General features: G+C 41.6%; 37 non-coding genes across 37 annotated transcripts; all 37 read left to right on the forward strand.

Moving 5' to 3' along the window:
* The first annotated feature begins 349 nt into the window (after positions 1–349).
* On the forward strand, positions 350–468 carry LOC133719018 (5S ribosomal RNA). Its single transcript, XR_009850752.1, has one exon. It is a non-coding gene; the product is annotated as a 5S ribosomal RNA (ribosomal RNA).
* A 415-nt stretch (positions 469–883) lies between these two features.
* On the forward strand, positions 884–1,002 carry LOC133719518 (5S ribosomal RNA). The gene has a single exon (XR_009851232.1). It is a non-coding gene; the product is annotated as a 5S ribosomal RNA (ribosomal RNA).
* Positions 1,003–1,418: 416 nt separating this feature from the next.
* On the forward strand, positions 1,419–1,537 carry LOC133719519 (5S ribosomal RNA). Its single transcript, XR_009851233.1, has one exon. It is a non-coding gene; the product is annotated as a 5S ribosomal RNA (ribosomal RNA).
* Positions 1,538–1,955: 418 nt separating this feature from the next.
* On the forward strand, positions 1,956–2,074 carry LOC133719031 (5S ribosomal RNA). The gene has a single exon (XR_009850764.1). It is a non-coding gene; the product is annotated as a 5S ribosomal RNA (ribosomal RNA).
* Positions 2,075–2,491: 417 nt separating this feature from the next.
* LOC133719520 (5S ribosomal RNA) lies at positions 2,492–2,610 on the forward strand. The gene has a single exon (XR_009851234.1). It is a non-coding gene; the product is annotated as a 5S ribosomal RNA (ribosomal RNA).
* Positions 2,611–3,025: 415 nt separating this feature from the next.
* Positions 3,026–3,144, forward strand: LOC133719522 (5S ribosomal RNA). The gene has a single exon (XR_009851235.1). It is a non-coding gene; the product is annotated as a 5S ribosomal RNA (ribosomal RNA).
* A 416-nt stretch (positions 3,145–3,560) lies between these two features.
* On the forward strand, positions 3,561–3,679 carry LOC133719523 (5S ribosomal RNA). Its single transcript, XR_009851236.1, has one exon. It is a non-coding gene; the product is annotated as a 5S ribosomal RNA (ribosomal RNA).
* Positions 3,680–4,087: 408 nt separating this feature from the next.
* On the forward strand, positions 4,088–4,206 carry LOC133719524 (5S ribosomal RNA). The gene has a single exon (XR_009851237.1). It is a non-coding gene; the product is annotated as a 5S ribosomal RNA (ribosomal RNA).
* Positions 4,207–4,622: 416 nt separating this feature from the next.
* On the forward strand, positions 4,623–4,741 carry LOC133719019 (5S ribosomal RNA). Its single transcript, XR_009850753.1, has one exon. It is a non-coding gene; the product is annotated as a 5S ribosomal RNA (ribosomal RNA).
* A 415-nt stretch (positions 4,742–5,156) lies between these two features.
* LOC133719525 (5S ribosomal RNA) lies at positions 5,157–5,275 on the forward strand. The gene has a single exon (XR_009851238.1). It is a non-coding gene; the product is annotated as a 5S ribosomal RNA (ribosomal RNA).
* A 416-nt stretch (positions 5,276–5,691) lies between these two features.
* Positions 5,692–5,810, forward strand: LOC133719020 (5S ribosomal RNA). The gene has a single exon (XR_009850754.1). It is a non-coding gene; the product is annotated as a 5S ribosomal RNA (ribosomal RNA).
* Positions 5,811–6,225: 415 nt separating this feature from the next.
* Positions 6,226–6,344, forward strand: LOC133719526 (5S ribosomal RNA). The gene has a single exon (XR_009851239.1). It is a non-coding gene; the product is annotated as a 5S ribosomal RNA (ribosomal RNA).
* A 416-nt stretch (positions 6,345–6,760) lies between these two features.
* Positions 6,761–6,879, forward strand: LOC133719043 (5S ribosomal RNA). Its single transcript, XR_009850776.1, has one exon. It is a non-coding gene; the product is annotated as a 5S ribosomal RNA (ribosomal RNA).
* Positions 6,880–7,294: 415 nt separating this feature from the next.
* On the forward strand, positions 7,295–7,413 carry LOC133719528 (5S ribosomal RNA). Its single transcript, XR_009851241.1, has one exon. It is a non-coding gene; the product is annotated as a 5S ribosomal RNA (ribosomal RNA).
* Positions 7,414–7,829: 416 nt separating this feature from the next.
* LOC133719529 (5S ribosomal RNA) lies at positions 7,830–7,948 on the forward strand. The gene has a single exon (XR_009851242.1). It is a non-coding gene; the product is annotated as a 5S ribosomal RNA (ribosomal RNA).
* Positions 7,949–8,364: 416 nt separating this feature from the next.
* LOC133719530 (5S ribosomal RNA) lies at positions 8,365–8,483 on the forward strand. Its single transcript, XR_009851243.1, has one exon. It is a non-coding gene; the product is annotated as a 5S ribosomal RNA (ribosomal RNA).
* Positions 8,484–8,901: 418 nt separating this feature from the next.
* On the forward strand, positions 8,902–9,020 carry LOC133719531 (5S ribosomal RNA). Its single transcript, XR_009851244.1, has one exon. It is a non-coding gene; the product is annotated as a 5S ribosomal RNA (ribosomal RNA).
* Positions 9,021–9,438: 418 nt separating this feature from the next.
* LOC133719025 (5S ribosomal RNA) lies at positions 9,439–9,557 on the forward strand. Its single transcript, XR_009850759.1, has one exon. It is a non-coding gene; the product is annotated as a 5S ribosomal RNA (ribosomal RNA).
* Positions 9,558–9,972: 415 nt separating this feature from the next.
* LOC133719532 (5S ribosomal RNA) lies at positions 9,973–10,091 on the forward strand. Its single transcript, XR_009851245.1, has one exon. It is a non-coding gene; the product is annotated as a 5S ribosomal RNA (ribosomal RNA).
* Positions 10,092–10,499: 408 nt separating this feature from the next.
* Positions 10,500–10,618, forward strand: LOC133719533 (5S ribosomal RNA). Its single transcript, XR_009851246.1, has one exon. It is a non-coding gene; the product is annotated as a 5S ribosomal RNA (ribosomal RNA).
* Positions 10,619–11,034: 416 nt separating this feature from the next.
* LOC133719021 (5S ribosomal RNA) lies at positions 11,035–11,153 on the forward strand. Its single transcript, XR_009850755.1, has one exon. It is a non-coding gene; the product is annotated as a 5S ribosomal RNA (ribosomal RNA).
* A 408-nt stretch (positions 11,154–11,561) lies between these two features.
* Positions 11,562–11,680, forward strand: LOC133719534 (5S ribosomal RNA). The gene has a single exon (XR_009851247.1). It is a non-coding gene; the product is annotated as a 5S ribosomal RNA (ribosomal RNA).
* Positions 11,681–12,096: 416 nt separating this feature from the next.
* LOC133719022 (5S ribosomal RNA) lies at positions 12,097–12,215 on the forward strand. Its single transcript, XR_009850756.1, has one exon. It is a non-coding gene; the product is annotated as a 5S ribosomal RNA (ribosomal RNA).
* A 408-nt stretch (positions 12,216–12,623) lies between these two features.
* On the forward strand, positions 12,624–12,742 carry LOC133719535 (5S ribosomal RNA). The gene has a single exon (XR_009851248.1). It is a non-coding gene; the product is annotated as a 5S ribosomal RNA (ribosomal RNA).
* Positions 12,743–13,157: 415 nt separating this feature from the next.
* LOC133718936 (5S ribosomal RNA) lies at positions 13,158–13,276 on the forward strand. Its single transcript, XR_009850676.1, has one exon. It is a non-coding gene; the product is annotated as a 5S ribosomal RNA (ribosomal RNA).
* A 416-nt stretch (positions 13,277–13,692) lies between these two features.
* LOC133719536 (5S ribosomal RNA) lies at positions 13,693–13,811 on the forward strand. Its single transcript, XR_009851249.1, has one exon. It is a non-coding gene; the product is annotated as a 5S ribosomal RNA (ribosomal RNA).
* Positions 13,812–14,226: 415 nt separating this feature from the next.
* On the forward strand, positions 14,227–14,345 carry LOC133718937 (5S ribosomal RNA). Its single transcript, XR_009850677.1, has one exon. It is a non-coding gene; the product is annotated as a 5S ribosomal RNA (ribosomal RNA).
* A 416-nt stretch (positions 14,346–14,761) lies between these two features.
* On the forward strand, positions 14,762–14,880 carry LOC133719538 (5S ribosomal RNA). The gene has a single exon (XR_009851250.1). It is a non-coding gene; the product is annotated as a 5S ribosomal RNA (ribosomal RNA).
* Positions 14,881–15,296: 416 nt separating this feature from the next.
* Positions 15,297–15,415, forward strand: LOC133719611 (5S ribosomal RNA). Its single transcript, XR_009851337.1, has one exon. It is a non-coding gene; the product is annotated as a 5S ribosomal RNA (ribosomal RNA).
* A 415-nt stretch (positions 15,416–15,830) lies between these two features.
* On the forward strand, positions 15,831–15,949 carry LOC133719540 (5S ribosomal RNA). The gene has a single exon (XR_009851252.1). It is a non-coding gene; the product is annotated as a 5S ribosomal RNA (ribosomal RNA).
* A 415-nt stretch (positions 15,950–16,364) lies between these two features.
* Positions 16,365–16,483, forward strand: LOC133718967 (5S ribosomal RNA). Its single transcript, XR_009850704.1, has one exon. It is a non-coding gene; the product is annotated as a 5S ribosomal RNA (ribosomal RNA).
* A 415-nt stretch (positions 16,484–16,898) lies between these two features.
* Positions 16,899–17,017, forward strand: LOC133719541 (5S ribosomal RNA). Its single transcript, XR_009851253.1, has one exon. It is a non-coding gene; the product is annotated as a 5S ribosomal RNA (ribosomal RNA).
* Positions 17,018–17,425: 408 nt separating this feature from the next.
* Positions 17,426–17,544, forward strand: LOC133719542 (5S ribosomal RNA). The gene has a single exon (XR_009851255.1). It is a non-coding gene; the product is annotated as a 5S ribosomal RNA (ribosomal RNA).
* A 417-nt stretch (positions 17,545–17,961) lies between these two features.
* Positions 17,962–18,080, forward strand: LOC133719612 (5S ribosomal RNA). Its single transcript, XR_009851339.1, has one exon. It is a non-coding gene; the product is annotated as a 5S ribosomal RNA (ribosomal RNA).
* Positions 18,081–18,495: 415 nt separating this feature from the next.
* LOC133718942 (5S ribosomal RNA) lies at positions 18,496–18,614 on the forward strand. Its single transcript, XR_009850682.1, has one exon. It is a non-coding gene; the product is annotated as a 5S ribosomal RNA (ribosomal RNA).
* A 415-nt stretch (positions 18,615–19,029) lies between these two features.
* On the forward strand, positions 19,030–19,148 carry LOC133719543 (5S ribosomal RNA). Its single transcript, XR_009851256.1, has one exon. It is a non-coding gene; the product is annotated as a 5S ribosomal RNA (ribosomal RNA).
* A 417-nt stretch (positions 19,149–19,565) lies between these two features.
* Positions 19,566–19,684, forward strand: LOC133719613 (5S ribosomal RNA). The gene has a single exon (XR_009851340.1). It is a non-coding gene; the product is annotated as a 5S ribosomal RNA (ribosomal RNA).
* The last annotated feature ends 338 nt before the right edge of the window (positions 19,685–20,022 follow it).

Genomic DNA, 20,022 nt, shown 5'->3' on the forward strand with positions numbered 1-20,022 from the left:
TCCATGTACTAATTCAATCCAACTCTTCGAAGGCTTGTGAGATTGAAGGAAAGCTCACCGGCCGCGGAGATTAGATATGTTAAGACGCAAAAGATTGGCCTTGGGCCTTGGGGCTCTTGGGCTTTGTTTGATCGAGGAGTTGTTTTTGCTAGATTTTTTATTCATTTATTTTGTTTTAAATTTTTATATTTATTTTCATTTTCTAACAGCAATAAAAGTGTATCCCGGCGGAGAGGTGGTGCGGTTGAGACGCCAACTAAAAACTTTCATAAGCTTGGGGTAATGTATGGAAGCACTTTAGGGAGCTGAGCGAAGGGAGTTTATATAGATTGATTCCGCATACACTAACGGGTGCGATCATACCAGCAATAATGCACCGGATCCCATCAGAACTCCGAAGTTAAGCTTGCTTGGGCGAGAGCAGTACTAGGATGGGTGACCTCCTGGGATGTCCTCGTGTTGCACCCCTCTTTTTATGTTTTTTTTTTTTTTGTTTCGGTTCATTAAGTTGCTTTTTTGATTTCGGCTACTTTGTCCATGTACTAATTCAATCCAACTCTTCGAAGGCTTGTGAGATTGAAGGAAAGCTCACCGGCCGCGGAGATTAGATATGTTAAGACGCAAAAGATTGGCCTTGGGCCTTGGGGCTCTTGGGCTTTGTTTGATCGAGGAGTTGTTTTTGCTAGATTTTTTATTCATTTATTTTGTTTTAAATTTTTATATTTATTTTCATTTTCTAACAGCAATAAAAGTGTATCCCGGCGGAGAGGTGGTGCGGTTGAGACGCCAACTAAAAACTTTCATAAGCTTGGGGTAATGTATGGAAGCACTTTAGGGAGCTGAGCGAAGGGAGTTTATATAGATTGATTCCGCATACACTAACGGGTGCGATCATACCAGCAATAATGCACCGGATCCCATCAGAACTCCGAAGTTAAGCTTGCTTGGGCGAGAGCAGTACTAGGATGGGTGACCTCCTGGGAAGTCCTCGTGTTGCACCCCTCTTTTTATGTTTTTTTTTTTTTTTGTTTCGGTTCATTAAGTTGCTTTTTTGATTTCGGCTACTTTGTCCATGTACTAATTCAATCCAACTCTTCGAAGGCTTGTGAGATTGAAGGAAAGCTCACCGGCCGCGGAGATTAGATATGTTAAGACGCAAAAGATTGGCCTTGGGCCTTGGGGCTCTTGGGCTTTGTTTGATCGAGGAGTTGTTTTTGCTAGATTTTTTATTCATTTATTTTGTTTTAAATTTTTATATTTATTTTCATTTTCTAACAGCAATAAAAGTGTATCCCGGCGGAGAGGTGGTGCGGTTGAGACGCCAACTAAAAACTTTCATAAGCTTGGGGTAATGTATGGAAGCACTTTAGGGAGCTGAGCGAAGGGAGTTTATATAGATGGATTCCGCATACACTAACGGGTGCGATCATACCAGCAATAATGCACCGGATCCCATCAGAACTCCGAAGTTAAGCTTGCTTGGGCGAGAGCAGTACTAGGATGGGTGACCTCCTGGGAAGTCCTCGTGTTGCACCCCTCTTTTTATGTTTTTTTTTTTTTTTTTGTTTCGGTTCATTAAGTTGCTTTTTTGATTTCGGCTACTTTGTCCATGTACTAATTCAATCCAACTCTTCGAAGGCTTGTGAGATTGAAGGAAAGCTCACCGGCCGCGGAGATTAGATATGTTAAGACGCAAAAGATTGGCCTTGGGCCTTGGGGCTCTTGGGCTTTGTTTGATCGAGGAGTTGTTTTTGCTAGATTTTTTATTCATTTATTTTGTTTTAAATTTTTATATTTATTTTCATTTTCTAACAGCAATAAAAGTGTATCCCGGCGGAGAGGTGGTGCGGTTGAGACGCCAACTAAAAACTTTCATAAGCTTGGGGTAATGTATGGAAGCACTTTAGGGAGCTGAGCGAAGGGAGTTTATATAGATGGATTCCGCATACACTAACGGGTGCGATCATTCCAGCAATAATGCACCGGATCCCATCAGAACTCCGAAGTTAAGCCTGCTTGGGCGAGAGCAGTACTAGGATGGGTGACCTCCTGGGAAGTCCTCGTGTTGCACCCCTCTTTTTATGTTTTTTTTTTTTTTTTGTTTCGGTTCATTAAGTTGCTTTTTTGATTTCGGCTACTTTGTCCATGTACTAATTCAATCCAACTCTTCGAAGGCTTGTGAGATTGAAGGAAAGCTCACCGGCCGCGGAGATTAGATATGTTAAGACGCAAAAGATTGGCCTTGGGCCTTGGGGCTCTTGGGCTTTGTTTGATCGAGGAGTTGTTTTTGCTAGATTTTTTATTCATTTATTTTGTTTTAAATTTTTATATTTATTTTCATTTTCTAACAGCAATAAAAGTGTATCCCGGCGGAGAGGTGGTGCGGTTGAGACGCCAACTAAAACCTTTCATAAGCTTGGGGTAATGTATGGAAGCACTTTAGGGAGCTGAGCGAAGGGAGTTTATATAGATTGATTCCGCATACACTAACGGGTGCGATCATACCAGCAATAATGCACCGGATCCCATCAGAACTCCGAAGTTAAGCTTGCTTGGGCGAGAGCAGTACTAGGATGGGTGACCTCCTGGGAAGTCCTCGTGTTGCACCCCTCTTTTTATGTTTTTTTTTTTTTTGTTTCGGTTCATTAAGTTGCTTTTTTGATTTCGGCTACTTTGTCCATGTACTAATTCAATCCAACTCTTCGAAGGCTTGTGAGATTGAAGGAAAGCTCACCGGCCGCGGAGATTAGATATGTTAAGACGCAAAAGATTGGCCTTGGGCCTTGGGGCTCTTGGGCTTTGTTTGATCGAGGAGTTGTTTTTGCTAGATTTTTTATTCATTTATTTTGTTTTAAATTTTTATATTTATTTTCATTTTCTAACAGCAATAAAAGTGTATCCCGGCGGAGAGGTGGTGCGGTTGAGACGCCAACTAAAACCTTTCATAAGCTTGGGGTAATGTATGGAAGCACTTTAGGGAGCTGAGCGAAGGGAGTTTATATAGATTGATTCCGCATACACTAACGGGTGCGATCATACCAGCAATAATGCACCGGATCCCATCAGAACTCCGAAGTTAAGCTTGCTTGGGCGAGAGCAGTACTAGGATGGGTGACCTCCTGGGAAGTCCTCGTGTTGCACCCCTCTTTTTATGTTTTTTTTTTTTTTTGTTTCGGTTCATTAAGTTGCTTTTTTGATTTCGGCTACTTTGTCCATGTACTAATTCAATCCAACTCTTCGAAGGCTTGTGAGATTGAAGGAAAGCTCACCGGCCGCGGAGATTAGATATGTTAAGACGCAAAAGATTGGCCTTGGGCCTTGGGGCTCTTGGGCTTTGTTTGATCGAGGAGTTGTTTTTGCTAGATTTTTTATTCATTTATTTTGTTTTAAATTTTTATATTTATTTTCATTTTCTAACAGCAATAAAAGTGTATCCCGGCGGAGAGGTGGTGCGGTTGAGACGCCAACTAAAACCTTTCATAAGCTTGGGGTAATGTATGGAAGCACTTTAGGGAGCTGAGCGAAGGGAGTTTATATAGATTGATTCCGCATACACTAACGGGTGCGATCATACCAGCAATAATGCACCGGATCCCATCAGAACTCCGAAGTTAAGCTTGCTTGGGCGAGAGCAGTACTAGGATGGGTGACCTCCTGGGAAGTCCTCGTGTTGCACCCCTCTTTTTATGTTTTTTTTTTTTTTGTTTCGGTTCATTAAGTTGCTTTTTTGATTTCGGCTACTTTGTCCATGTACTAATTCAATCCAACTCTTCGAAGGCTTGTGAGATTGAAGGAAAGCTCACCGGCCGCGGAGATTAGATATGTTAAGACGCAAAAGATTGGCCTTGGGGCTCTTGGGCTTTGTTTGATCGAGGAGTTGTTTTTGCTAGATTTTTTATTCATTTATTTTGTTTTAAATTTTTATATATATTTTCATTTTCTAACAGCAATAAAAGTGTATCCCGGCGGAGAGGTGGTGCGGTTGAGACGCCAACTAAAAACTTTCATAAGCTTGGGGTAATGTATGGAAGCACTTTAGGGAGCTGAGCGAAGGGAGTTTATATAGATTGATTCCGCATACACTAACGGGTGCGATCATACCAGCAATAATGCACCGGATCCCATCAGAACTCCGAAGTTAAGCTTGCTTGGGCGAGAGCAGTACTAGGATGGGTGACCTCCTGGGAAGTCCTCGTGTTGCACCCCTCTTTTTATGTTTTTTTTTTTTTTTGTTTCGGTTCATTAAGTTGCTTTTTTGATTTCGGCTACTTTGTCCATGTACTAATTCAATCCAACTCTTCGAAGGCTTGTGAGATTGAAGGAAAGCTCACCGGCCGCGGAGATTAGATATGTTAAGACGCAAAAGATTGGCCTTGGGCCTTGGGGCTCTTGGGCTTTGTTTGATCGAGGAGTTGTTTTTGCTAGATTTTTTATTCATTTATTTTGTTTTAAATTTTTATATTTATTTTCATTTTCTAACAGCAATAAAAGTGTATCCCGGCGGAGAGGTGGTGCGGTTGAGACGCCAACTAAAAACTTTCATAAGCTTGGGGTAATGTATGGAAGCACTTTAGGGAGCTGAGCGAAGGGAGTTTATATAGATTGATTCCGCATACACTAACGGGTGCGATCATACCAGCAATAATGCACCGGATCCCATCAGAACTCCGAAGTTAAGCTTGCTTGGGCGAGAGCAGTACTAGGATGGGTGACCTCCTGGGATGTCCTCGTGTTGCACCCCTCTTTTTATGTTTTTTTTTTTTTTGTTTCGGTTCATTAAGTTGCTTTTTTGATTTCGGCTACTTTGTCCATGTACTAATTCAATCCAACTCTTCGAAGGCTTGTGAGATTGAAGGAAAGCTCACCGGCCGCGGAGATTAGATATGTTAAGACGCAAAAGATTGGCCTTGGGCCTTGGGGCTCTTGGGCTTTGTTTGATCGAGGAGTTGTTTTTGCTAGATTTTTTATTCATTTATTTTGTTTTAAATTTTTATATTTATTTTCATTTTCTAACAGCAATAAAAGTGTATCCCGGCGGAGAGGTGGTGCGGTTGAGACGCCAACTAAAAACTTTCATAAGCTTGGGGTAATGTATGGAAGCACTTTAGGGAGCTGAGCGAAGGGAGTTTATATAGATTGATTCCGCATACACTAACGGGTGCGATCATACCAGCAATAATGCACCGGATCCCATCAGAACTCCGAAGTTAAGCTTGCTTGGGCGAGAGCAGTACTAGGATGGGTGACCTCCTGGGAAGTCCTCGTGTTGCACCCCTCTTTTTATGTTTTTTTTTTTTTTTGTTTCGGTTCATTAAGTTGCTTTTTTGATTTCGGCTACTTTGTCCATGTACTAATTCAATCCAACTCTTCGAAGGCTTGTGAGATTGAAGGAAAGCTCACCGGCCGCGGAGATTAGATATGTTAAGACGCAAAAGATTGGCCTTGGGCCTTGGGGCTCTTGGGCTTTGTTTGATCGAGGAGTTGTTTTTGCTAGATTTTTTATTCATTTATTTTGTTTTAAATTTTTATATTTATTTTCATTTTCTAACAGCAATAAAAGTGTATCCCGGCGGAGAGGTGGTGCGGTTGAGACGCCAACTAAAAACTTTCATAAGCTTGGGGTAATGTATGGAAGCACTTTAGGGAGCTGAGCGAAGGGAGTTTATATAGATTGATTCCGCATACACTAACGGGTGCGATCATACCAGCAATAATGCACCGGATCCCATCAGAACTCCGAAGTTAAGCTTGCTTGGGCGAGAGCAGTACTAGGATGGGTGACCTCCTGGGATGTCCTCGTGTTGCACCCCTCTTTTTATGTTTTTTTTTTTTTTGTTTCGGTTCATTAAGTTGCTTTTTTGATTTCGGCTACTTTGTCCATGTACTAATTCAATCCAACTCTTCGAAGGCTTGTGAGATTGAAGGAAAGCTCACCGGCCGCGGAGATTAGATATGTTAAGACGCAAAAGATTGGCCTTGGGCCTTGGGGCTCTTGGGCTTTGTTTGATCGAGGAGTTGTTTTTGCTAGATTTTTTATTCATTTATTTTGTTTTAAATTTTTATATTTATTTTCATTTTCTAACAGCAATAAAAGTGTATCCCGGCGGAGAGGTGGTGCGGTTGAGACGCCAACTAAAAACTTTCATAAGCTTGGGGTAATGTATGGAAGCACTTTAGGGAGCTGAGCGAAGGGAGTTTATATAGATTGATTCCGCATACACTAACGGGTGCGATCATACCAGCAATAATGCACCGGATCCCATCAGAACTCCGAAGTTAAGCTTGCTTGGGCGAGAGCAGTACTAGGATGGGTGACCTCCTGGGAAGTCCTCGTGTTGCACCCCTCTTTTTATGTTTTTTTTTTTTTTTGTTTCGGTTCATTAAGTTGCTTTTTTGATTTCGGCTACTTTGTCCATGTACTAATTCAATCCAACTCTTCGAAGGCTTGTGAGATTGAAGGAAAGCTCACCGGCCGCGGAGATTAGATATGTTAAGACGCAAAAGATTGGCCTTGGGCCTTGGGGCTCTTGGGCTTTGTTTGATCGAGGAGTTGTTTTTGCTAGATTTTTTATTCATTTATTTTGTTTTAAATTTTTATATTTATTTTCATTTTCTAACAGCAATAAAAGTGTATCCCGGCGGAGAGGTGGTGCGGTTGAGACGCCAACTAAAAACTTTCATAAGCTTGGGGTAATGTATGGAAGCACTTTAGGGAGCTGAGCGAAGGGAGTTTATATAGATTGATTCCGCATACACTAACGGGTGCGATCATACCAGCAATAATGCACCGGATCCCATCAGAACTCCGAAGTGAAGCTTGCTTGGGCGAGAGCAGTACTAGGATGGGTGACCTCCTGGGATGTCCTCGTGTTGCACCCCTCTTTTTATGTTTTTTTTTTTTTTGTTTCGGTTCATTAAGTTGCTTTTTTGATTTCGGCTACTTTGTCCATGTACTAATTCAATCCAACTCTTCGAAGGCTTGTGAGATTGAAGGAAAGCTCACCGGCCGCGGAGATTAGATATGTTAAGACGCAAAAGATTGGCCTTGGGCCTTGGGGCTCTTGGGCTTTGTTTGATCGAGGAGTTGTTTTTGCTAGATTTTTTATTCATTTATTTTGTTTTAAATTTTTATATTTATTTTCATTTTCTAACAGCAATAAAAGTGTATCCCGGCGGAGAGGTGGTGCGGTTGAGACGCCAACTAAAAACTTTCATAAGCTTGGGGTAATGTATGGAAGCACTTTAGGGAGCTGAGCGAAGGGAGTTTATATAGATTGATTCCGCATACACTAACGGGTGCGATCATACCAGCAATAATGCACCGGATCCCATCAGAACTCCGAAGTTAAGCTTGCTTGGGCGAGAGCAGTACTAGGATGGGTGACCTCCTGGGAAGTCCTCGTGTTGCACCCCTCTTTTTATGTTTTTTTTTTTTTTTGTTTCGGTTCATTAAGTTGCTTTTTTGATTTCGGCTACTTTGTCCATGTACTAATTCAATCCAACTCTTCGAAGGCTTGTGAGATTGAAGGAAAGCTCACCGGCCGCGGAGATTAGATATGTTAAGACGCAAAAGATTGGCCTTGGGCCTTGGGGCTCTTGGGCTTTGTTTGATCGAGGAGTTGTTTTTGCTAGATTTTTTATTCATTTATTTTGTTTTAAATTTTTATATTTATTTTCATTTTCTAACAGCAATAAAAGTGTATCCCGGCGGAGAGGTGGTGCGGTTGAGACGCCAACTATAAACTTTCATAAGCTTGGGGTAATGTATGGAAGCACTTTAGGGAGCTGAGCGAAGGGAGTTTATATAGATTGATTCCGCATACACTAACGGGTGCGATCATACCAGCAATAATGCACCGGATCCCATCAGAACTCCGAAGTTAAGCTTGCTTGGGCGAGAGCAGTACTAGGATGGGTGACCTCCTGGGAAGTCCTCGTGTTGCACCCCTCTTTTTATGTTTTTTTTTTTTTTTGTTTCGGTTCATTAAGTTGCTTTTTTGATTTCGGCTACTTTGTCCATGTACTAATTCAATCCAACTCTTCGAAGGCTTGTGAGATTGAAGGAAAGCTCACCGGCCGCGGAGATTAGATATGTTAAGACGCAAAAGATTGGCCTTGGGCCTTGGGGCTCTTGGGCTTTGTTTGATCGAGGAGTTGTTTTTGCTAGATTTTTTATTCATTTATTTTGTTTTAAATTTTTATATTTATTTTCATTTTCTAACAGCAATAAAAGTGTATCCCGGCGGAGAGGTGGTGCGGTTGAGACGCCAACTAAAAACTTTCATAAGCTTGGGGTAATGTATGGAAGCACTTTAGGGAGCTGAGCGAAGGGAGTTTATATAGATGGATTCCGCATACACTAACGGGTGCGATCATACCAGCAATAATGCACCGGATCCCATCAGAACTCCGAAGTTAAGCTTGCTTGGGCGAGAGCAGTACTAGGATGGGTGACCTCCTGGGAAGTCCTCGTGTTGCACCCCTCTTTTTATGTTTTTTTTTTTTTTTTTGTTTCGGTTCATTAAGTTGCTTTTTTGATTTCGGCTACTTTGTCCATGTACTAATTCAATCCAACTCTTCGAAGGCTTGTGAGATTGAAGGAAAGCTCACCGGCCGCGGAGATTAGATATGTTAAGACGCAAAAGATTGGCCTTGGGCCTTGGGGCTCTTGGGCTTTGTTTGATCGAGGAGTTGTTTTTGCTAGATTTTTTATTCATTTATTTTGTTTTAAATTTTTATATTTATTTTCATTTTCTAACAGCAATAAAAGTGTATCCCGGCGGAGAGGTGGTGCGGTTGAGACGCCAACTAAAAACTTTCATAAGCTTGGGGTAATGTATGGAAGCACTTTAGGGAGCTGAGCGAAGGGAGTTTATATAGATGGATTCCGCATACACTAACGGGTGCGATCATACCAGCAATAATGCACCGGATCCCATCAGAACTCCGAAGTTAAGCTTGCTTGGGCGAGAGCAGTACTAGGATGGGTGACCTCCTGGGAAGTCCTCGTGTTGCACCCCTCTTTTTATGTTTTTTTTTTTTTTTTTGTTTCGGTTCATTAAGTTGCTTTTTTGATTTCGGCTACTTTGTCCATGTACTAATTCAATCCAACTCTTCGAAGGCTTGTGAGATTGAAGGAAAGCTCACCGGCCGCGGAGATTAGATATGTTAAGACGCAAAAGATTGGCCTTGGGCCTTGGGGCTCTTGGGCTTTGTTTGATCGAGGAGTTGTTTTTGCTAGATTTTTTATTCATTTATTTTGTTTTAAATTTTTATATTTATTTTCATTTTCTAACAGCAATAAAAGTGTATCCCGGCGGAGAGGTGGTGCGGTTGAGACGCCAACTAAAACCTTTCATAAGCTTGGGGTAATGTATGGAAGCACTTTAGGGAGCTGAGCGAAGGGAGTTTATATAGATTGATTCCGCATACACTAACGGGTGCGATCATACAAGCAATAATGCACCGGATCCCATCAGAACTCCGAAGTTAAGCTTGCTTGGGCGAGAGCAGTACTAGGATGGGTGACCTCCTGGGAAGTCCTCGTGTTGCACCCCTCTTTTTATGTTTTTTTTTTTTTTGTTTCGGTTCATTAAGTTGCTTTTTTGATTTCGGCTACTTTGTCCATGTACTAATTCAATCCAACTCTTCGAAGGCTTGTGAGATTGAAGGAAAGCTCACCGGCCGCGGAGATTAGATATGTTAAGACGCAAAAGATTGGCCTTGGGCCTTGGGGCTCTTGGGCTTTGTTTGATCGAGGAGTTGTTTTTGCTAGATTTTTTATTCATTTATTTTGTTTTAAATTTTTATATTTATTTTCATTTTCTAACAGCAATAAAAGTGTATCCCGGCGGAGAGGTGGTGCGGTTGAGACGCCAACTAAAACCTTTCATAAGCTTGGGGTAATGTATGGAAGCACTTTAGGGAGCTGAGCGAAGGGAGTTTATATAGATTGATTCCGCATACACTAACGGGTGCGATCATACCAGCAATAATGCACCGGATCCCATCAGAACTCCGAAGTTAAGCTTGCTTGGGCGAGAGCAGTACTAGGATGGGTGACCTCCTGGGAAGTCCTCGTGTTGCACCCCTCTTTTTATGTTTTTTTTTTTTTTGTTTCGGTTCATTAAGTTGCTTTTTTGATTTCGGCTACTTTGTCCATGTACTAATTCAATCCAACTCTTCGAAGGCTTGTGAGATTGAAGGAAAGCTCACCGGCCGCGGAGATTAGATATGTTAAGACGCAAAAGATTGGCCTTGGGGCTCTTGGGCTTTGTTTGATCGAGGAGTTGTTTTTGCTAGATTTTTTATTCATTTATTTTGTTTTAAATTTTTATATATATTTTCATTTTCTAACAGCAATAAAAGTGTATCCCGGCGGAGAGGTGGTGCGGTTGAGACGCCAACTAAAAACTTTCATAAGCTTGGGGTAATGTATGGAAGCACTTTAGGGAGCTGAGCGAAGGGAGTTTATATAGATTGATTCCGCATACACTAACGGGTGCGATCATACCAGCAATAATGCACCGGATCCCATCAGAACTCCGAAGTTAAGCTTGCTTGGGCGAGAGCAGTACTAGGATGGGTGACCTCCTGGGAAGTCCTCGTGTTGCACCCCTCTTTTTATGTTTTTTTTTTTTTTTGTTTCGGTTCATTAAGTTGCTTTTTTGATTTCGGCTACTTTGTCCATGTACTAATTCAATCCAACTCTTCGAAGGCTTGTGAGATTGAAGGAAAGCTCACCGGCCGCGGAGATTAGATATGTTAAGACGCAAAAGATTGGCCTTGGGCCTTGGGGCTCTTGGGCTTTGTTTGATCGAGGAGTTGTTTTTGGTAGATTTTTTATTCATTTATTTTGTTTTAAATTTTTATATTTATTTTCATTTTCTAACAGCAATAAAAGTGTATCCCGGCGGAGAGGTGGTGCGGTTGAGACGCCAACTAAAAACTTTCATAAGCTTGGGGTAATGTATGGAAGCACTTTAGGGAGCTGAGCGAAGGGAGTTTATATAGATTGATTCCGCATACACTAACGGGTGCGATCATACCAGCAATAATGCACCGGATCCCATCAGAACTCCGAAGTTAAGCTTGCTTGGGCGAGAGCAGTACTAGGATGGGTGACCTCCTGGGATGTCCTCGTGTTGCACCCCTCTTTTTATGTTTTTTTTTTTTTTGTTTCGGTTCATTAAGTTGCTTTTTTGATTTCGGCTACTTTGTCCATGTACTAATTCAATCCAACTCTTCGAAGGCTTGTGAGATTGAAGGAAAGCTCACCGGCCGCGGAGATTAGATATGTTAAGACGCAAAAGATTGGCCTTGGGGCTCTTGGGCTTTGTTTGATCGAGGAGTTGTTTTTGCTAGATTTTTTATTCATTTATTTTGTTTTAAATTTTTATATATATTTTCATTTTCTAACAGCAATAAAAGTGTATCCCGGCGGAGAGGTGGTGCGGTTGAGACGCCAACTAAAAACTTTCATAAGCTTGGGGTAATGTATGGAAGCACTTTAGGGAGCTGAGCGAAGGGAGTTTATATAGATTGATTCCGCATACACTAACGGGTGCGATCATACCAGCAATAATGCACCGGATCCCATCAGAACTCCGAAGTTAAGCTTGCTTGGGCGAGAGCAGTACTAGGATGGGTGACCTCCTGGGAAGTCCTCGTGTTGCACCCCTCTTTTTATGTTTTTTTTTTTTTTTGTTTCGGTTCATTAAGTTGCTTTTTTGATTTCGGCTACTTTGTCCATGTACTAATTCAATCCAACTCTTCGAAGGCTTGTGAGATTGAAGGAAAGCTCACCGGCCGCGGAGATTAGATATGTTAAGACGCAAAAGATTGGCCTTGGGCCTTGGGGCTCTTGGGCTTTGTTTGATCGAGGAGTTGTTTTTGGTAGATTTTTTATTCATTTATTTTGTTTTAAATTTTTATATTTATTTTCATTTTCTAACAGCAATAAAAGTGTATCCCGGCGGAGAGGTGGTGCGGTTGAGACGCCAACTAAAAACTTTCATAAGCTTGGGGTAATGTATGGAAGCACTTTAGGGAGCTGAGCGAAGGGAGTTTATATAGATTGATTCCGCATACACTAACGGGTGCGATCATACCAGCAATAATGCACCGGATCCCATCAGAACTCCGAAGTTAAGCTTGCTTGGGCGAGAGCAGTACTAGGATGGGTGACCTCCTGGGATGTCCTCGTGTTGCACCCCTCTTTTTATGTTTTTTTTTTTTTTGTTTCGGTTCATTAAGTTGCTTTTTTGATTTCGGCTACTTTGTCCATGTACTAATTCAATCCAACTCTTCGAAGGCTTGTGAGATTGAAGGAAAGCTCACCGGCCGCGGAGATTAGATATGTTAAGACGCAAAAGATTGGCCTTGGGGCTCTTGGGCTTTGTTTGATCGAGGAGTTGTTTTTGCTGGATTTTTTATTCATTTATTTTGTTTTAAATTTTTATATATATTTTCATTTTCTAACAGCAATAAAAGTGTATCCCGGCGGAGAGGTGGTGCGGTTGAGACGCCAACTAAAAACTTTCATAAGCTTGGGGTAATGTATGGAAGCACTTTAGGGAGCTGAGCGAAGGGAGTTTATATAGATTGATTCCGCATACACTAACGGGTGCGATCATACCAGCAATAATGCACCGGATCCCATCAGAACTCCGAAGTTAAGCTTGCTTGGGCGAGAGCAGTACTAGGATGGGTGACCTCCTGGGAAGTCCTCGTGTTGCACCCCTCTTTTTATGTTTTTTTTTTTTTTGTTTCGGTTCATTAAGTTGCTTTTTTGATTTCGGCTACTTTGTCCATGTACTAATTCAATCCAACTCTTCGAAGGCTTGTGAGATTGAAGGAAAGCTCACCGGCCGCGGAGATTAGATATGTTAAGACGCAAAAGATTGGCCTTGGGCCTTGGGGCTCTTGGGCTTTGTTTGATCGAGGAGTTGTTTTTGCTAGATTTTTTATTCATTTATTTTGTTTTAAATTTTTATATTTATTTTCATTTTCTAACAGCAATAAAAGTGTATCCCGGCGGAGAGGTGGTGCGGTTGAGACGCCAACTAAAAACTTTCATAAGCTTGGGGTAATGTATGGAAGCACTTTAGGGAGCTGAGCGAAGGGAGTTTATATAGATTGATTCCGCATACACTAACGGGTGCGATCATACCAGCAATAATGCACCGGATCCCATCAGAACTCCGAAGTTAAGCTTGTTTGGGCGAGAGCAGTACTAGGATGGGTGACCTCCTGGGAAGTCCTCGTGTTGCACCCCTCTTTTTATGTTTTTTTTTTTTTTTGTTTCGGTTCATTAAGTTGCTTTTTTGATTTCGGCTACTTTGTCCATGTACTAATTCAATCCAACTCTTCGAAGGCTTGTGAGATTGAAGGAAAGCTCACCGGCCGCGGAGATTAGATATGTTAAGACGCAAAAGATTGGCCTTGGGCCTTGGGGCTCTTGGGCTTTGTTTGATCGAGGAGTTGTTTTTGCTAGATTTTTTATTCATTTATTTTGTTTTAAATTTTTATATTTATTTTCATTTTCTAACAGCAATAAAAGTGTATCCCGGCGGAGAGGTGGTGCGGTTGAGACGCCAACTAAAAACTTTCATAAGCTTGGGGTAATGTATGGAAGCACTTTAGGGAGCTGAGCGAAGGGAGTTTATATAGATTGATTCCGCATACACTAACGGGTGCGATCATACCAGCAATAATGCACCGGATCCCATCAGAACTCCGAAGTTAAGCTTGCTTGGGCGAGAGCAGTACTAGGATGGGTGACCTCCTGGGAAGTCCTCGTGTTGCACCCCTCTTTTTATGTTTTTTTTTTTTTTGTTTCGGTTCATTAAGTTGCTTTTTTGATTTCGGCTACTTTGTCCATGTACTAATTCAATCCAACTCTTCGAAGGCTTGTGAGATTGAAGGAAAGCTCACCGGCCGCGGAGATTAGATATGTTAAGACGCAAAAGATTGGCCTTGGGCCTTGGGGCTCTTGGGCTTTGTTTGATCGAGGAGTTGTTTTTGCTAGATTTTTTATTCATTTATTTTGTTTTAAATTTTTATATTTATTTTCATTTTCTAACAGCAATAAAAGTGTATCCCGGCGGAGAGGTGGTGCGGTTGAGACGCCAACTAAAAACTTTCATAAGCTTGGGGTAATGTATGGAAGCACTTTAGGGAGCTGAGCGAAGGGAGTTTATATAGATTGATTCCGCATACACTAACGGGTGCGATCATACCAGCAATAATGCACCGGATCCCATCAGAACTCCGAAGTTAAGCTTGTTTGGGCGAGAGCAGTACTAGGATGGGTGACCTCCTGGGAAGTCCTCGTGTTGCACCCCTCTTTTTATGTTTTTTTTTTTTTTTGTTTCGGTTCATTAAGTTGCTTTTTTGATTTCGGCTACTTTGTCCATGTACTAATTCAATCCAACTCTTCGAAGGCTTGTGAGATTGAAGGAAAGCTCACCGGCCGCGGAGATTAGATATGTTAAGACGCAAAAGATTGGCCTTGGGCCTTGGGGCTCTTGGGCTTTGTTTGATCGAGGAGTTGTTTTTGCTAGATTTTTTATTCATTTATTTTGTTTTAAATTTTTATATTTATTTTCATTTTCTAACAGCAATAAAAGTGTATCCCGGCGGAGAGGTGGTGCGGTTGAGACGCCAACTAAAAACTTTCATAAGCTTGGGGTAATGTATGGAAGCACTTTAGGGAGCTGAGCGAAGGGAGTTTATATAGATTGATTCCGCATACACTAACGGGTGCGATCATACCAGCAATAATGCACCGGATCCCATCAGAACTCCGAAGTTAAGCTTGCTTGGGCGAGAGCAGTACTAGGATGGGTGACCTCCTGGGAAGTCCTCGTGTTGCACCCCTCTTTTTATGTTTTTTTTTTTTTTTGTTTCGGTTCATTAAGTTGCTTTTTTGATTTCGGCTACTTTGTCCATGTACTAATTCAATCCAACTCTTCGAAGGCTTGTGAGATTGAAGGAAAGCTCACCGGCCGCGGAGATTAGATATGTTAAGACGCAAAAGATTGGCCTTGGGCCTTGGGGCTCTTGGGCTTTGTTTGATCGAGGAGTTGTTTTTGCTAGATTTTTTATTCATTTATTTTGTTTTAAATTTTTATATTTATTTTCATTTTCTAACAGCAATAAAAGTGTATCCCGGCGGAGAGGTGGTGCGGTTGAGACGCCAACTAAAAACTTTCATAAGCTTGGGGTAATGTATGGAAGCACTTTAGGGAGCTGAGCGAAGGGAGTTTATATAGATTGATTCCGCATACACTAACGGGTGTGATCATACCAGCAATAATGCACCGGATCCCATCAGAACTCCGAAGTTAAGCTTGCTTGGGCGAGAGCAGTACTAGGATGGGTGACCTCCTGGGAAGTCCTCGTGTTGCACCCCTCTTTTTATGTTTTTTTTTTTTTTGTTTCGGTTCATTAAGTTGCTTTTTTGATTTTGGCTACTTTGTCCATGTACTAATTCAATCCAACTCTTCGAAGGCTTGTGAGATTGAAGGAAAGCTCACCGGCCGCGGAGATTAGATATGTTAAGACGCAAAAGATTGGCCTTGGGCCTTGGGGCTCTTGGGCTTTGTTTGATCGAGGAGTTGTTTTTGCTAGATTTTTTATTCATTTATTTTGTTTTAAATTTTTATATTTATTTTCATTTTCTAACAGCAATAAAAGTGTATCCCGGCGGAGAGGTGGTGCGGTTGAGACGCCAACTAAAAACTTTCATAAGCTTGGGGTAATGTATGGAAGCACTTTAGGGAGCTGAGCGAAGGGAGTTTATATAGATTGATTCCGCATACACTAACGGGTGCGATCATACCAGCAATAATGCACCGGATCCCATCAGAACTCCGAAGTTAAGCTTGCTTGGGCGAGAGCAGTACTAGGATGGGTGACCTCCTGGGAAGTCCTCGTGTTGCACCCCTCTTTTTATGTTTTTTTTTTTTTTGTTTCGGTTCATTAAGTTGCTTTTTTGATTTCGGCTACTTTGTCCATGTACTAATTCAATCCAACTCTTCGAAGGCTTGTGAGATTGAAGGAAAGCTCACCGGCCGCGGAGATTAGATATGTTAAGACGCAAAAGATTGGCCTTGGGCCTTGGGGCTCTTGGGCTTTGTTTGATCGAGGAGTTGTTTTTGCTAGATTTTTTATTCATTTATTTTGTTTTAAATTTTTATATTTATTTTCATTTTCTAACAGCAATAAAAGTGTATCCCGGCGGAGAGGTGGTGCGGTTGAGACGCCAACTAAAAACTTTCATAAGCTTGGGGTAATGTATGGAAACACTTTAGGGAGCTGAGCGAAGGGAGTTTATATAGATTGATTCCGCATACACTAACGGGTGCGATCATACCAGCAATAATGCACCGGATCCCATCAGCACTCCGAAGTTAAGCTTGCTTGGGCGAGAGCAGTACTAGGATGGGTGACCTCCTGGGAAGTCCTCGTGTTGCACCCCTCTTTTTATGTTTTTTTTTTTTTTGTTTCGGTTCATTAAGTTGCTTTTTTGATTTCGGCTACTTTGTCCATGTACTAATTCAATCCAACTCTTCGAAGGCTTGTGAGATTGAAGGAAAGCTCACCGGCCGCGGAGATTAGATATGTTAAGACGCAAAAGATTGGCCTTGGGCCTTGGGGCTCTTGGGCTTTGTTTGATCGAGGAGTTGTTTTTGCTAGATTTTTTATTCATTTATTTTGTTTTAAATTTTTATATTTATTTTCATTTTCTAACAGCAATAAAAGTGTATCCCGGCGGAGAGGTGGTGCGGTTGAGACGCCAACTAAAAACTTTCATAAGCTTGGGGTAATGTATGGAAGCACTTTAGGGAGCTGAGCGAAGGGAGTTTATATAGATTGATTCCGCATACACTAACGGGTGCGATCATACCAGCAATAATGCACCGGATCCCATCAGAACTCCGAAGTTAAGCTTGCTTGGGCGAGAGCAGTACTAGGATGGGTGACCTCCTGGGAAGTCCTCGTGTTGCACCCCTCTTTTTATGTTTTTTTTTTTTTTGTTTCGGTTCATTAAGTTGCTTTTTTGATTTCGGCTACTTTGTCCATGTACTAATTCAATCCAACTCTTCGAAGGCTTGTGAGATTGAAGGAAAGCTCACCGGCCGCGGAGATTAGATATGTTAAGACGCAAAAGATTGGCCTTGGGGCTCTTGGGCTTTGTTTGATCGAGGAGTTGTTTTTGCTAGATTTTTTATTCATTTATTTTGTTTTAAATTTTTATATTTATTTTCATTTTCTAACAGCAATAAAAGTGTATCCCGGCGGAGAGGTGGTGCGGTTGAGACGCCAACTAAAAACTTTCATAAGCTTGGGGTAATGTATGGAAGCACTTTAGGGAGCTGAGCGAAGGGAGTTTATATAGATTGATTCCGCATACACTAACGGGTGCGATCATACCAGCAATAATGCACCGGATCCCATCAGAACTCCGAAGTTAAGCTTGCTTGGGCGAGAGCAGTACTAGGATGGGTGACCTCCTGGGAAGTCCTCGTGTTGCACCCCTCTTTTTATGTTTTTTTTTTTTTTTTGTTTCGGTTCATTAAGTTGCTTTTTTGATTTCGGCTACTTTGTCCATGTACTAATTCAATCCAACTCTTCGAAGGCTTGTGAGATTGAAGGAAAGCTCACCGGCCGCGGAGATTAGATATGTTAAGACGCAAAAGATTGGCCTTGGGCCTTGGGGCTCTTGGGCTTTGTTTGATCGAGGAGTTGTTTTTGCTAGATTTTTTATTCATTTATTTTGTTTTAAATTTTTATATTTATTTTCATTTTCTAACAGCAATAAAAGTGTATCCCGGCGGAGAGGTGGTGCGGTTGAGACGCCAACTAAAAACTTTCATAAGCTTGGGGTAATGTATGGAAGCACTTTAGGGAGCTGAGCGAAGGGAGTTTATATAGATTGATTCCGCATACACTAACGGGTGTGATCATACCAGCAATAATGCACCGGATCCCATCAGAACTCCGAAGTTAAGCTTGCTTGGGCGAGAGCAGTACTAGGATGGGTGACCTCCTGGGAAGTCCTCGTGTTGCACCCCTCTTTTTATGTTTTTTTTTTTTTTGTTTCGGTTCATTAAGTTGCTTTTTTGATTTCGGCTACTTTGTCCATGTACTAATTCAATCCAACTCTTCGAAGGCTTGTGAGATTGAAGGAAAGCTCACCGGCCGCGGAGATTAGATATGTTAAGACGCAAAAGATTGGCCTTGGGCCTTGGGGCTCTTGGGCTTTGTTTGATCGAGGAGTTGTTTTTGCTAGATTTTTTATTCATTTATTTTGTTTTAAATTTTTATATTTATTTTCATTTTCTAACAGCAATAAAAGTGTATCCCGGCGGAGAGGTGGTGCGGTTGAGACGCCAACTAAAAACTTTCATAAGCTTGGGGTAATGTATGGAAGCACTTTAGGGAGCTGAGCGAAGGGAGTTTATATAGATTGATTCCGCATACACTAACGGGTGCGATCATACCAGCAATAATGCACCAGATCCCATCAGAACTCCGAAGTTAAGCTTGCTTGGGCGAGAGCAGTACTAGGATGGGTGACCTCCTGGGAAGTCCTCGTGTTGCACCCCTCTTTTTATGTTTTTTTTTTTTTTGTTTCGGTTCATTAAGTTGCTTTTTTGATTTCGGCTACTTTGTCCATGTACTAATTCAATCCAACTCTTCGAAGGCTTGTGAGATTGAAGGAAAGCTCACCGGCCGCGGAGATTAGATATGTTAAGACGCAAATGATTGGCCTTGGGCCTTGGGGCTCTTGGGCTTTGTTTGATCGAGGAGTTGTTTTTGCTAGATTTTTTATTCATTTATTTTGTTTTAAATTTTTATATTTATTTTCATTTTCTAACAGCAATAAAAGTGTATCCCGGCGGAGAGGTGGTGCGGTTGAGACGCCAACTAAAAACTTTCATAAGCTTGGGGTAATGTATGGAAGCACTTTAGGGAGCTGAGCGAAGGGAGTTTATATAGATTGATTCCGCATACACTAACGGGTGCGATCATACCAGCAATAATGCACCGGATCCCATCAGAACTCCGAAGTTAAGCTTGCTTGGGCGAGAGCAGTACTAGGATGGGTGACCTCCTGGGAAGTCCTCGTGTTGCACCCCTCTTTTTATGTTTTTTTTTTTTTTTTGTTTCGGTTCATTAAGTTGCTTTTTTGATTTCGGCTACTTTGTCCATGTACTAATTCAATCCAACTCTTCGAAGGCTTGTGAGATTGAAGGAAAGCTCACCGGCCGCGGAGATTAGATATGTTAAGACGCAAAAGATTGGCCTTGGGCCTTGGGGCTCTTGGGCTTTGTTTGATCGAGGAGTTGTTTTTGCTAGATTTTTTATTCATTTATTTTGTTTTAAATTTTTATATTTATTTTCATTTTCTAACAGCAATAAAAGTGTATCCCGGCGGAGAGGTGGTGCGGTTGAGACGCCAACTAAAAACTTTCATAAGCTTGGGGTAATGTATGGAAGCACTTTAGGGAGCTGAGCGAAGGGAGTTTATATAGATTGATTCCGCATACACTAACGGGTGTGATCATACCAGCAATAATGCACCGGATCCCATCAGAACTCCGAAGTTAAGCTTGCTTGGGCGAGAGCAGTACTAGGATGGGTGACCTCCTGGGAAGTCCTCGTGTTGCACCCCTCTTTTTATGTTTTTTTTTTTTTTGTTTCGGTTCATTAAGTTGCTTTTTTGATTTCGGCTACTTTGTCCATGTACTAATTCAATCCAACTCTTCGAAGGCTTGTGAGATTGAAGGAAAGCTCACCGGCCGCGGAGATTAGATATGTTAAGACGCAAAAGATTGGCCTTGGGCCTTGGGGCTCTTGGGCTTTGTTTGATCGAGGAGTTGTTTTTGCTAGATTTTTTATTCATTTATTTTGTTTTAAATTTTTATATTTATTTTCATTTTCTAACAGCAATAAAAGTGTATCCCGGCGGAGAGGTGGTGCGGTTGAGACGCCAACTAAAAACTTTCATAA

This window comes from Rosa rugosa, chromosome 6 (genome assembly GCF_958449725.1).
Source record: "Rosa rugosa chromosome 6, drRosRugo1.1, whole genome shotgun sequence".
NCBI lineage: Eukaryota > Viridiplantae > Streptophyta > Magnoliopsida > Rosales > Rosaceae > Rosa > Rosa rugosa.